The sequence below is a fragment of the Salmo salar genome, chromosome 01, assembly GCF_965601325.2.
Source record: "Salmo salar chromosome 01, fSalSal1, whole genome shotgun sequence".
In the NCBI taxonomy this organism is placed as follows: Eukaryota; Metazoa; Chordata; class Actinopteri; order Salmoniformes; family Salmonidae; genus Salmo; species Salmo salar.
Window position 1 is genome coordinate 178,514,611 of NC_138291.1, and position 15,390 is coordinate 178,530,000.

A 15,390-nucleotide genomic window follows, 5' to 3' on the forward strand; every position below is an offset into this window, starting at 1 on the left:
ATATGCAGCAGTTTGGGCCGCCTGGCTCGTTGCGAACTGTGAAGACTATTTCTTCCTAACAAAGACAGCAGACTTTGCCAAACGGGGGATGACTTAAGAAAAGCTCATTTGCGAAAAAAAGCACAATCGTTGCACGACTGTACCTAACCATAATCATCAATGCCTTTCTTAAAATCAATACACAGAAGTATATACTTTTAAACCTGCATATTTAGCTAAAAGAAATCCAGGTTAGCAGGCAATATTAACCAGGTGAAATTGTGTCAGTTCTCTTGCGTTCATTGCACGCAGAATCAGGGTATACACAATCTGTCTCGTTGCGAACTAATTTGCCAGAATTTTACGGAACTATGAAATAACATTGTAGGTTGTGCGATGTAACAGGAATATTTAGACTTATGGATGCCACCCGTTAGATAAAATACGGAACGGTTCCCTATGTCACTGAAAGAATAATGTTTTCGAGATGATAGTTTCCGGATTTGACCATATTAATGACCTAAGGTTTATTATATTATAGTTAAGTCTATGATTTGATATTTGATAGAGCAGTCTGACTGAGCGGTGGTAGGCAGCAGCAGGCTCGTAATAGTCAAAGGTAAATGGTTTAGAGAGAAATAGTCGACGCGTCATAATTCCTGTAATAACTTGCGGCTGAACTTGAAAGGGGTTCCTTCGTTATTTTACCGTTCATGTCTTCCATAGAGAACGTCTTGATCTACTTCAAATAAGGTCTGTGTTTTGTGCTTAAACCGCCTCGGCGTTTTGATACCCGTGTAAATCTCACTAGGTAACGTTTGTCAACATATTTTCTTAAATCCACTCTACAAAAAAAATGATCTTCGCTTATATTGATCAGAGTTATATCAGAGCTGTGTGTATGTGTGTATGTATATATATATGTGTGTGTGTGTGTGTGTGTGTGTGTGTGTGTGTGTGTGTGTGTATATGTGTGTATATGTGTGTGTGTGTGTATATATGTGTGTGTGTATATATATGTGTGTGTGTGTGTGTGTGTGTGTGTGTGTGTGTGTATATATATATATATATATATATGTGTGTGTATATATACACTACACCATATATATACATACATACATATAAAAAAAAATCATAATAATAATTGGCCGATTAATCGGTATCGGCCCCTTTGGGGCCCCAATAATCGGTATCGGCGTTGAAAAATCATAATCGGTCGACCTCTAATATAGTGTATGAAGGGGTGTCCATACTGCTGTATATATAGTGTATGAAGGGGTGTCCACATACTGCTGTATATATAGTGTATGAAGGGGTGTCCACATACTGCTGTATATATAGTGAGTGGCCCAGCCAGAGCCCGGACTTGAACCAGATCGAACATCTCTGGAGAGACTTGAAAATATCTGTGCATCCAACCTGACAGAGCTTGAGCGGATCTGCAGAGAAGAATGAGAGAAACTCCAAATACAGGTGTGCCAAGCTTCTAGCGTCATACCCAAGAAGACTCGAGGCTGTAATCGCTGCCAAAAGGTGCTTCAACAAAGTACTGAGTAAAGGGTCTGAATACTTATGTAAATGTAATCTTTGTAAACATTTAAAAAACCTGTTTTTGCTTTGTCAATATGGGGTATTTTGTGTAGATGGACTTTAAACTTTTAAATCCATTTTAGAATAAGGCTGTAACGTAACAAAATGTGGAAAAAGGGAAGGGTCTGAATACTTTACAAATATATCATATCCAACGACCCATTGGCCAAGACAAGACAAATAACATTAGTCCAGGAAGTAAGACCACTATTATATTAAATGAACTATGCCCTTTTAGCATTCATCAATACATCAACCCAGTTGATTTCTCCCTCTCCTTCCCTGACCTTCTATAAACCTCAAAGTAACAAAATGAAGTCTAGCCACTTTATGTTGTTGGAAACTTGATATTTATAAACGGCTGCGTATCACACACATATCACAAATATCCACCCTGAATGCTCTGTCTGGCTCACCCCTGGACGAGGCCGACCCTGCTAGAACAACTTTACTCATTCTCTGTTTTTTCTTTTCGACACACTTCCTCTTCTCATTTCTCTGTTACTCCAGGGATTAAATGGAAAACATTCTTTGCTCTTAACGACCACCTCTCACCCCTTCGTTCATCAGGTCTGTGTAATGATACAACCCCACTATGGATAGACAGAGACTGTGTGTGTCTGTCCCTCTATCCCCCCTCCCTATCCTCTATAGATCCCCTATCCTCTATAGATCCCCCTATCCTCTATAGATCCCCCTATCCTCTATAGATCCCCCTATCCTCTATAGATCCCCTATCCTTTATAGATCCTCTATAGATCCCCCTATCCTCTATAGATCCCCCTATCCTCTATAGATCCCCCTATCCTCTATAGATCCCCCTATCCTCTATAGATCCCCCTATCCTTTATAGATCCTCTATAGATCCCCCTATCCTCTATAGATCCCCCTATCCTCTATAGATCCCCTATCCTCTATAGATCCCCCTATCCTCTACAGATCCCCCTACCCCCCTATCCTCTATAGATCCCCCTATCCTCTATAGATCCCCTATCCTCTATAGATCCCCTATCCTCTATAGATCCCCCTATCCTCTACAGATCCCCCTACCCCCCCTATCCTCTATAGATCCCCCTATCCTCTATAGATCCCCCTATCCTCTATAGATCCCCCTATCCTCTACAGATCCCCCTATCCTCTATAGATCCCCCTATCCTCTACAGATCCCCCTACCCCCCTATCCTCTATAGATCCCCCTATCCTCTATAGATCCCCCTATCCTCTATAGATCCCCCTATCCTCTATAGATCCCCCTATCCTCTATAGATCCCCCTATCCTCTATAGATCCCCCTATCCTCTATAGATCCCCTATCCCCCTATCCTCTACAGATCCCCCTATCCTCTATAGATCCCCCTATCCTCTATAGATCCCCCTATCCTCTATAGATCCCCCTAACCTCTATAGATCCCCCTATCCTCTATAGATCCCCCTATCCCCCCTCTATCCTCTATATACAGTCGGAAGTTAAAATACACTTAGGTTGGAGTCATTAAAACTTGTTTTTCAACCACTCCACCATTTTCTTGTTAACAAACTATAGTTTTGGCAAGTCGTTTAGGACATCTACTTTGTGCATGACACAAGTAATTTTTCCAACAAATGTTTACAGATCATTTCAATTATAATTCACTGTATCACAATTCCAGTTGGTCAGAAGTTTACATACACTAAGTTGACTGTGCCTTTAAAGAGCTTGGAAAATTCCAGAAAATGATGTCATGGCTTTAGAAGCTTCTGATAGACTAATAGACATAATTTTGAGTCAATTGGAAGTGTACCTGTGGATGTATTTCAAGGCCTACCCTCAAACTCAGTGCCTATTTGCTTGACATCATGGGAAAATCTAAAGAAATCAGCCAAGACCTCAGAAAAAAATTGTAGACCTCCACAAGTCTGGTTCATCCTTGGGAGCAATTCCTAAACTCCTGAAGGTACCACGTTCATCTGTACAAATAATAGTATGCAAGTATAAACACCATGGGACCACACAGCCGTCATACCGCTCAGGATGGACATGCGTTCTGTCTCCTAGAGATGAACATACTTTGGTGCGAAAAGTGCAAATCAATCCCAGAACAACTGCAAAGGACCTTGTGAAGATGTTGGAGGAAACGGGTACAAAAGTATCTATGTCCACAGTAAAACGAGTCCTATATCGACATAACCTGAAAGGCCGCTCAGCAAGGAAGCCACTGCTCCAAAACCGCCATAAAAAAAGCCAGACTATGGTTTGCAACTGCACATGGGGACAAAGATCGTACTTTTTGGAGAAATGTCCTCTGATCTGATGAAACAAAAATAGAACTGTTTGGCCATAATGACCATCGTTATGTTTGGAGGAAAAAGGGGGAGGCTTGCAACCCGAAGAACACCATCCCAACCGTGAAGCACAGGGGTGGCAGCATCATGTTGTGGGGGTGCTTTGCTGCAGGAGGGACTGGTGAACTTCACAAAATAGATAGCAGCATGAGGATGGAAAATGTCAATATATTGAAGCAACATCTCAAGACGTCAGTCAGGAAGTTAAAGCTTGGTCGCAAATGGGTCTTCCAAATGGACAATGACCCCAATCATACTTCCAAAGTTGTGGCAAAATGGCAACAAAGTCAAGGTATTGGAGTGGCCATCACAAAGCCCTGACCTCAATCCTATAGAAAATTTGTGGGCAGAACTGAAAAGGCGTGTGCGAGCAAGGAGGCCTACAAACCTGACTCAGTTACACCAGCTCTGTCAGGAGGAATGGGCCAAAATTCACCCAACTTATTGTGGGAAGCTTGTGGAAGGCTACCCGAAACGTTTGACCCAAGTTCAACAATTTAAAGGCAATGCTACCAAATACTGAATGTAAACCTCTGACCCACTGGGAATGTGATGAAAAACATTAAAGCTGAAATAAATCATTTTCTCTACTATTATTCTGACATTTCACATTCTTAAAATAAAGTGGTGATTCTAACTGACCTAAAATGTCAGGAATTGTGAAAAACTGAGTTTAAATGTGTTTCGCTAAGGTGTATGTAAACTTCCGACTTCAACTGTGTGTATATAAGACGGGGAGGGAGGATATATAGAGGATAGGGATATATAGAGGCCTGGGGGCGATATAGAGTACTAGGGGGCGATATAAAGGACTAGGGGGAGATATAGAGGACTAGGGGGAGATATAGAGGACTAGGGGGAGATATAGAGGACTAGGGGGAGATATAGAGGCCGGGGGGGAGATATAGAGATCGGGGAGAGGGATGGAGAACGGGGGAGATAAAAAGGCCGGGGGGGAGAGATATAGAGGCCGGGGGGGGGGGGGGAGATATATAGAGAACGGAGGGAGGGTAAGAGGACAGGGAGGAGGGATGGATAGAACGATATAGGAATATAGGACTGATTATAGTATCATCACAGGTTTCCTTTCCCTCTAACAGATCACTGTCACCCCTAACAGATCACTGTCACCCCTAACAGATCACTGTCACCCCTAACATATCACTGTCACCCCTAACAGATCACTGTCACCCCTAACAGATCACTGTCACCCCTAACAGATCACTGTCACCCCTAACAGAGCAATACTCAATCAAGAGGCATCAAAGCCAAAATAACTGAATAATGTTATAAATGTTATAAAAACAATTAGGCAACAACAAATTCAATCCCTTCTAGACAACTTCCTGGACAAAACGTTCCACTGTAATAGTGAAGGTGTGAACTTGGCAGTCGAAAACCTAAACAGTATATTTGACCTCTCCGCTTCCCTATCAATTCTAAAAATGTCAAGCAGAAAACCGAAGAAAATGAACAACAATGACAGATGGTTTGATGAAAAATGCAAAAACCTAAGAAAGAAATGTAGAAACCTATCCAACCAAAAACATAGAGACCAAGAAAACCTGAGTCTACGCCTTCACTATGGTGAATCACTAAAATATTACAGAAATACACTACGGAAAAAGAAGGAACAGCACGTCAGAAATCAGCTCAATGTAATTAAAGAATCCATAGAATCTAACCACTTCTGGGAAAATTGGAAAACACTAAACAAACAACAACAGTTATCTATCCAAAACGGAGATGTATGGGTAAACCACTTCTCCAATCTTTTTGTCCCTTTTCTCTCCGGGATGTGTGGGACGCTAGCGACAACCACTTCGACAACAACCAGTGAAATTGCAGGGCGCCAAATTCAAAACAACAAAAATCTCATAGTTAAAATTCCTCAAACATACAAGTATTATACACCATTTTAAAGATAAACTTCTTGTTAATCCAGCCAGTGTCTGATTTTCAAAAAGGCTTTACGGCAAAAGCATAACATACGATTATGTTAGGTCAGCACCTAGTCACAAAAATACATACAGCCATTTTCCAGCCAACGAGAGGAGTCACAAAAAGCAGAAATAGAGATCAAATGAATCACTAACCTTTGATGATCTTCATCAGATGGCACTCATAGGACTTCATGTTACGCAATACATGCATGTTTAGTTCGATAAAGTTCATATTTATATCCAAAAATCTCAGTTTACATTGGCGCGTTATGTTCAGTAATGTTTTGCCTACAAAACATCCGGTGATTTTGCAGAGAGCCACATCAATTTACAGAAATACTCATCATAAACTTTGATGAAAGATACACGTGTTATGCATAGGATTATAGATAAACTTCTCCTTAAAGCAACCGCTGTGTCAGATTTCAAAAAAGCTTTACGGTGAAAGCACACCATGCGACAATCTGAGTACAGCGCTCAGCCACCAAAACAAGCCATATAGATACCCGCCATGTTGTGGAGTCAACAAAAGTCAGAAATAGTGCTATAAATATTCACTTATCTTTGATGTTCTTTGATGTTCTTCGTCGGAATGCACTCCCAGGAATCCCAGTCCCACAATAAATGTTCGTTTTGTTCGATAAAGTTCATCTTTATGTCCAAATACTTCCTTTTTGTTTGCGCGTTTAGTTCACTATTCCAAATGCACAAGATGCAAGCATGAAGTCCAGACGAAAAGTCAAAAAAGTTCCATTACAGTTTGTAGAAACATGTCAAACGATGTATAGAATCAATCTTTAGGATGTTTTTATCATAAATCTTCAATAATATTCCAACCGGACAATTCCTTTGTCTTTAGAAATGAAAGGGAATGGAGCTCGTGCCACAGCCACGCGTGTGACTAAACTAAAGGCTTTCAGCCAGACCACTGGTTCAAACAGCTCTTATTCTCTCCCCTTTTACAATAGAAGCCTGAAACAACGTTCTAAAGACTGTTGACATCTAGTGGAAGCCTTAGGAAGTGCAATCTGACCAAATGTACACTGTATATTGGATAGGCAATCACTTGAATAACTACAAACCTCAGATTTCCCTCTTCCTGGTTGGATTTTTCTCAGATTTTCGCCTGCCGTTTGAGTTCTGTTATACTCACTGACATCATTCAAACCGTTTTAGAAACTTCAGAGTGTTTTCTATCCAAATCTACTAATAATATGCATATCTTAGCTTCTGGGCCTGAGTAGCAGGCAGTTTATCCTGGGCACCTTATTCATCCAAGCTACTCAATACTGCCCCCCGTTCCCAAAGATGTTAACAAACAGCAAAAACATTTACATGATCAAATACAAATCTTAGAATCAACTATTAAATACTACCAGAACCCACCAGATTCTCCAATTACATTGAATGAATTACAGGACAAAATACAAACTCTCCATCTCAAAAAGGCCTGTGGTGTTGATGGTATCCTCAATGAAATGATCAAATTTACAGACCACAAATTCCAATTGGCTATGCTTAAACTGTTTAACATCATCCTCAGCTCTGGCATCTTCCCCAATATTTGTGACCAAGGACTGATCTCCCCAATTCACAAAAGTGGAGACAAATTTGACCCCAATAACTACCGTGGGACAACAGTAACCTTGGGAAAATCATCTGCATTATCATTAACAGCAGACTCGTACATTTCCTCAGGGAAAACAATGTACTGAGCAAATGTCAAATGGGCTTTTTACCAAATTACCGTACGACAGACCACGTAGTCAGCCTGCACATACCCTAAATGACAAACAAACCAAAACAAAGTCAGTCTTCTCATGCTTTGTTGATTTCAAAAAATCTTTTGACTCAATTTGGCATGAGGGTCTGATATACAAATTGATGGAAAGTGGTGTTGGTGGAAAAACATATGAAATTATAAAGTCCATGTACACAAACAAGTGTGCGGTTAAAATTGGCAAAAAACACACATTTCTTTCCACAGGGCAGTGGGGTGAGACAGGGATGCAGCTTAAGCCCCACCCTCTTAAACATATACATCAACGAGCTGGCGAAGGCACCAGAACAGTCTGCAGCACCCGGCCTCACCCTACTAGAATCTGAAGTCAAATGTCTACTGTTTGCTGATGATCTGGTGCTTCTGTCCCCAATCAAGGAGGGCCTACAGCAGCACCTAGATCTTCTGCACAGATTCTGTCAGACCTGGACCCTGACAGTAAATCTCAGTTAGAAAAAAATAATGGTGTTTGAAAAAAGGTCCAGTTGCCAGCACTACAAATACAAATTCCATCTAGACAAGGTTGTCCTAGAGCACACAAAAAACTAGTACCTCAGCCTAAACGTCAGGTTACCACAGGTATTCTATGACATCAAGGGCATTCTATGACATCAAGGGAACATTCTATGACATCAAGGGAACATTCTATGACATCGACATTCTATGACATCAAGGGAACATAAAATTCAACATACCAATTAGGAGCTGGCTAAAAATACTTGAATCAGTTATAGAACCCATTACCCTTTATGGTTGTGAGTTCTGGGATCCGCTCACCAACCAAGAATTCAGAAAATGGGACAAACACCAAATTGAGAGACTGCATGCATAATTCTGCAAAACAATATCCTCTGTGTACAACGTAAAACACCAAATAATGCAGAGTAGAATTAGGCCGATACCCGCTAATTATCAAAATCCAGAAAAGAGCTGTTAAATTCTACAACCACCTAAAAGGAAGCGATTTCCAAACCGTCCATAACAAAGACATCACCTACAGAGAAATGAACCAGGAGAAGAGTCCCCTAAGCAAGCTGGTCCTGGGGCTCTGTTCACAAACACAAACAGACCCCACAGAGCCCCGGGACAGCAACACAATTAGACCCAACCAAATCATGAGAAATCAAAAAGATAATTACTTGACACATTGGAAAGAATTAACAAAAAACAGAGCAAACTAGAATGCTATTGGTCCCTAAACAGAGACTACACAGTGGCAGAATACCTGACCACTGTGACTGACCCAAACTTAAGGAAAGCTTTGACTATGTACAGACTCAGTGATCATAGCCTTGCTATTGAGAAAGGTCGCTGTAGGCAGACCAGGCTCTCAAGAGAAGACAGGCTATGTGCACACTGCCCACAAAATGAGGTGGAAACTGAGCTGCACTTCCTAACCTCCTGCCAAATGTATGACCATATTAGTGACACATATTTCCCTCAGATTACACAGACCCACAAAGAATTAGAAAACAAATCCAATTTTGATAAACTCCCATATCTACTGGGTGAAATACCACAGTGTGACATCACAGCAGCAAGATTTGTGACCTGTTGCCACAAGAAAAGGTCAACAAGTGAAGAACAAATACCATTGTAAACACAACCCATATTTATGTTTATTTATTTTCCCTTTTGTACTTTAACTATTTGCACACAATATGACATTTGAAATGTCTTTAAAATGTGAGTGTAATGTGTACTGTTCATTTTTTGTTTTTCACTTTTCTTTATTATCTAGTTCACTTTGCTTCCATGCCAATAAAGCCCTTAAATTGAATTGAGAGAAAGAGAGAGAGCGCTGTTAGGAACCTGCCATTATATTCACAACAAGATGTCTCCCCTCGACTAGCAACAATCATCTCAGTGAGGGGGTTTGGTGTGTCTATGTGACTGAGAGACTGGCTGGGCAAATAGCCACGCCGCAATATCACAACATTTGACTGGAGCATAGTGCTTACAGGGAGTGATAACAGCACTTTCCTCCTGAATGCAACTGAATCACAGCATCCTTGTGGTTTTGATAATGGTGCCCATTTTATAACAATCTATTCTACTGTCTATGTGCTCTTTGGTGTGAGTGTTCCGGGTCGAGAGACGGACAGGGACCAAGACGGACAGGCAGATAGGGTGAAAAGGATCCATTGTAAAAGTGTGGTGTTTTATGTATAATTCCATATATCTAGGATACATCATTATGATTCCATATACACTACCGTTCAAAGGTTTGGGGTCACTTAGAAATGACCTTGTTTTTGAAAGAAAAGCAAACATTTTTATCCATTAAAATAATATGAAATTGATCAGAAATACAGTGTAGACATTTGTTAATGTTGTAAATGACTATTGTAGCTGGAAACGGCTGATTGTTTTATGGAATATCTACATAGGCGTACAGAGGCCCATTATCAGCAACCATCACTCTTGTGTTCCAATGGCACGTTGTGTTAGCTAATCCAAGTTTATCATTTTAAAAGGCTAATTGATCATTAGAAAACCCTTTTGCAATGATGTTAGCACAGCTGAAAACTGTTGTTCTGATTAAAGAAGCAATACAACTGGCCTTCTTTAGACTAGTTGAGTATCTGGAGCATCAGCATTTGTGGGTTCGATTACAGGCTCAAAATGGCAAGAAACAAAGAACTTTCTTCTGAAACTCGGCAGTCTATTCTTGTTCTGAGAAATGAAGGCTATTCCATGCGAGAAATTGCCAAAAAAACTGAAAATCTCATACAACGCTGTGTACTACTCCCTTCACAGAACAGCACAAACTGGCTCTAACCAGAATGGAAAGAGGAGTGAGAGGCCCCGGTGCGAAACTGAGAAAGTGGACAAGTACATTAGTGTGTCTAGTTTGAGAAACAGACGCCTCACAAGTCCTAAACTGGCAGCTTCATGAAATAGTACCCGCAAAACACCAGTCTCAACGTCAACAGTGAAGAGGCGACTCTGGGATGCTGGCCTTCTAGGCAGAGTTGCAGAGAAAAAGACATATCTCAGACTGGCCAATAAAAATAAACGATTAAGATGGGCAAAAGAACACAAACTACAGAGGAACTCTGCCTAGAAGGCCAGGATCCCGAAGCACCCAGTTTATAATTCCATATATCTAGGATACATTATGTTATAATTCCATATATCTAGGATACATTATGTTATAATTCCATATATCTAGGATACGTTATGTTATAATTCCATATATCTAGGATACGTTATGTTATAATTCCATATATCTAGGATACGTTATGTTATAATTCCATATATCTAGGATATATTATGTTATAATTCCATATATCTAGGATACATTATGTTATAGCCTATTTGTATGATGGTGTATTTCACTGTTCAGGTCACTGTCCATCCTCTCTCTTCCATTCTCTATCCTTGCCAACACACACACACACACACACACACACCTTCCATCCTCGTCAACACACACCCACACACACACCTTCCATCCTCGCCAACACACACACACACACACACACACACACACACACACACACACACCTTCCATCCTAGCCAACACACACCTTCCATCCTAGCCAACACACACACACACACACACACACACCTTCCGTCCTAGCCAACACATGGACAGACAGTGACCTGTAGCCATTGTCCTATATACACATGGCGTCTATATAATTCCATATGTAGGCTACGTTGTTATGTTATAGCCTATATTTGTGTAATGCTGTATTTCTCTTCGCACCAGGCCATTGTCCATCCTAGACTGAGTGACCAGCAGTTGTCGTCCCCCTCCCTCCTTTCCTCCCTCCTCTCCCCATCCTCCCCCTCTTAGACTAACCGCTAGCCATAGTGTATGTGAGAGAGTGTGTGTGTGTCCGTAGCAGCAGTCTGCCCTGGTCTTCCCCTGTCTTCCCTCACAGCTGCCACAGATTTAAGGCTCTGGAGGGGGAAAAAGGAAAAGTGTCCTCCATTATGTCATCCCCTCTGGATACATGATGTTACCACATGATAAACTCTAGTCAAGACAACCAGAGTTAGCCCCTCCCTCTCTCCATCCCTCCCTCCACCGTTCTTCCAGCCCTCCCTCCCTCCATCGTTCTTCCAGCCCTCCCTCCCTCCCTCCACCGTTCTTCCAGCCCTCCCTCCCTCCATCGTTCTTCCAGCCCTCCCTCCCTCCCTCCACCGTTCTTCCAGCCCTCCCTCCCTCCATTGTTCTTCCAGCCCTCCCTCCATCGTTCTTCCAGCCCTCCCTCCACCGTTCTTCCAGCCCTCCCTCCCTCCACCGTTCTTCCAGCCCTCCCTCCCTCCATCGTTCTTCCAGCCCTCCCTCCCTCCACCGTTCTTCCAGCCCTCCCTCCCTCCACCGTTCTTCCAGCCCTCCTTCCCTCCACCGTTCTTCTAGCCCTCCCTCCCTCCATCGTTCGTCCATCCTTCTCGCTCGCTCTCTCTCCTCCTCCTCCATCTCTCTATATCCTTGGAGGTGTTCCACCACTCATAGAGCAATCTGTTCATAGTACATCTGACAGACAGACAGACTTACAGACACACACACAGCCAGACAGACAAACAGACACCCACCCAGCTAGACAGACTAAAAAAACGTGAACACATTGAAAAGGAAATGAATTCAGAGTCATTAGACTCATGTTCAATGCATAACAATCTACACGTCACGATTCATACAAACAGAACAAGCCAGCCTGCCAGCCAGTCATTCAAAGGCTGTTCTGTTTCATCTACACCTATTATTATCAAGAGATAATATATTAATATAGCATTATAATAACATTATAAACCTGCTCTCTTCATCTGTTTCTGCCAAGATCTTTCAATCAGATCTATGTATTCACATTCCACACAGCGTTTAACCAATCAGAGGGAGGTGCTAGCTACTGCTGGTCTCTTAATGGTCAATCTGGCCCTGCAGTGGGTCTCTCTCTCAAATGCCAGGTCATGTTTGAGTTGACCTCTGTGGAGGAGACAGTCCCTGCCGCTCTCCTCCCTCTCTCCTTCCTCTCTCCTCCCTCTCTCCTTCCTCTCTCCTCCCTCCCTCTCTCCTTCCTTTCTCCTTCCTCCCTCTCTCCTTCCTCTCTCCTCCCGCTCTCCTCCCTCTCTCCTCCCGCTCTCCTCCCTCTCTCCTCCCTCTCTCCTTCCTCTCTCATCCCTCTGTACCTCTGCAGCTCAGTGTGCTAATGCTGCTGAGGTGTGTGTGTGTGTGTGTGTGTGTGTGTGTGTGTGTGTGTGTGTGTGTGTGTGTGTGTGTGTGTGTGTGTGTGTGTGTGTGTGTGTGTGTGTGTGTGTGTGTGTGTGTGTGTGTGTGTGTGTGTGTGTGTGTGTGTGTGTGTGTGTGCGTGCGTGCGTGCGTACTTACTAGTGGTCAATGGGTCAGTCCTCCTCCAGTCCCTGTCAATACTCAGCTCTACTGTCCAGTCTGTCGCCATTGTTGCCAATTAAATGACGCTGACAGTATTTCTGGTAGAGAGAAACTGCATTTTACAGTCAGATAGGATGTGATGTGACATAGTGCTGTTGACGGTCAGATAGGATGTGACATAGTGATGTTGACGGTCAGATAGGATGTGATGTGACATAGTGATGTTGACGGTCAGATAGGATGTGATGTGACATAGTGATGTTGACAGTCAGATAGGATGTGATGTGACATAGTGATGTTGACAGTCAGATAGGATGTGATGTGACATAGTGATGTTGACGGTCAGATAGGATGTGACATAGTGATGTTGACAGTCAGATAGGATGTGACATAGTGATGTTGACGGTCAGATTGGATGTGATGTGACATAGTGATGTTGACAGTCAGATAGGATGTGACATAGTGATGTTGACAGTCAGATAGGATGTGACATAGTGATGTTGACGGTCAGATAGGATGTGACATAGTGATGTTGACGGTCAGATAGGATGTGACATAGTGATGTTGACGGTCAGATAGGATGTGACATAGTGATGTTGACGGTCAGATAGGATGTGACATAGTGATGTTGACGGTCAGATAGGATGTGACATAGTGATGTTGACGGTCAGATAGGATGTGACATAGTGATGTTGACGGTCAGATAGGATGTGACATAGTGATGTTGACGGTCAGATAGGATGTGACATAGTGATGTTGACGGTCAGATAGGATGTGACATAGTGATGTTGACGGTCAGATAGGATGTGATGTTACATAGTGATGCTGATGGTCAGATAGGATGTGATGTTACATAGTGATGCTGATGGTCAGATAGGATGTGACATAGTGATGTTGACGGTCAGATAGGATGTGACATAGTGATGCTGACGGTCAGATAGGATGTGACATAGTGATGCTGACGGTCAGATAGGATGTGACATAGTGATGCTGACGGTCAGATAGGATGTGACATAGTGCTGTTGACGGTCAGATAGGATGTGATGTGACATAGTGATGCTGACGGTCAGATAGGATGTGATGTGACATAGTGATGCTGATGGTCAGATAGGATGTGACATAGTGATGTTGACGGTCAGATGTGATGTGACATAGTGATGTTGACGGTCAGATGTGATGTGACATAGTGATGCTGACAGTCAGATAGGATGTGACAGTGATGCTGACAGTCAGATAGGATGTGACATAGTGATGTTGACGGTCAGATAGGATGTGATGTGACATAGTGATGTTGACGGTCATATAGGATGTGACATAGTGATGTTGACGGTCAGATAGGATGTGACATAGTGATGCTGACGGTCAGATAGGATGTGACATAGTGATGCTGACGGTCAGATAGGATGTGACATAGTGATGCTGACGGTCAGATAGGATGTGACATAGTGATGCTGACGGTCAGATAGGATGTGACATAGTGCTGTTGACGGTCAGATAGGATGTGACATAGTGATGTTGACGGTCAGATAGGATGTGACATAGTGATGTTGACGGTCAGATAGGATGTGATGTGACATAGTGCTGTTGACGGTCAGATAGGATGTGATGTGACATAGTGCTGTTGACAGTCAGATAGGATGTGACATAGTGCTGTTGACGGTCAGATAGGATGTGACATAGTGCTGTTGACGGTCAGATAGGATGTGACATAGTGATGTTGACGGTCAGATAGGATGTGACATAGTGATGTTGACGGTCAGATAGGATGTGATGTGACATAGTGCTTTTGACGGTTAGATAGGATGTGACATAGTGCTGTTGACGGTCAGATAGGATGTGACATAGTGATGTTGACGGTCAGATAGGATGTGACATGGTGCTGTTGACAGTCAGATAGGATGTGACATAGTGATGTTGACAGTCAGATAGGATGTGACACAGTGATGTTGACAGTCAGATAGGATGTGATGTGACATAGTGATGTTGACGGTCAGATAGGATGTGACATAGTGATGTTGACGGTCAGATAGGATGTGACATAGTGCTGTTGACAGTCAGATAGGATGTGATGTGAAATTATATGCCTGGAACACTATGGTAAGACATTGATAAATACAACACAGGACATTTATGCTGTCTGTTGACAATTCAATATTTAAAGGTTTCAAATTGATACGCTATATATGTGTCGTTAAACGCACCATGATTCATGAAGATTGTTCTTGAAGGGAAACAGATTTCTACATGGCAAGTTGCCTTTGCACCCCTCTCTCACTCTTCCTCGCTCTTTCTCACACTCTTTTTCTCTCTCCTTCCCCCCCTTTCTCTCTTTCCCGCTCTCTTTCTCTCCCTCCCTCTCTCCCTCCCTTCCTCTCTCTCTCCCTCCCTCTCTCCCTCCCTCTCTCTCTCTCTCTCTCTCTCTCTCAGCAG

At 42.5% G+C, this 15,390-nt stretch overlaps 1 protein-coding gene across 2 annotated transcripts in view; it reads left to right on the plus strand.

Annotated features, from left to right (window-relative positions):
• wdr7 (WD repeat domain 7) overlaps nucleotides 1–15,390 on the plus strand; it is a 403,835-nt gene that overhangs the window by 316,161 nt on the left and 72,284 nt on the right. The gene's annotated exons all lie outside the window — the stretch shown is intronic.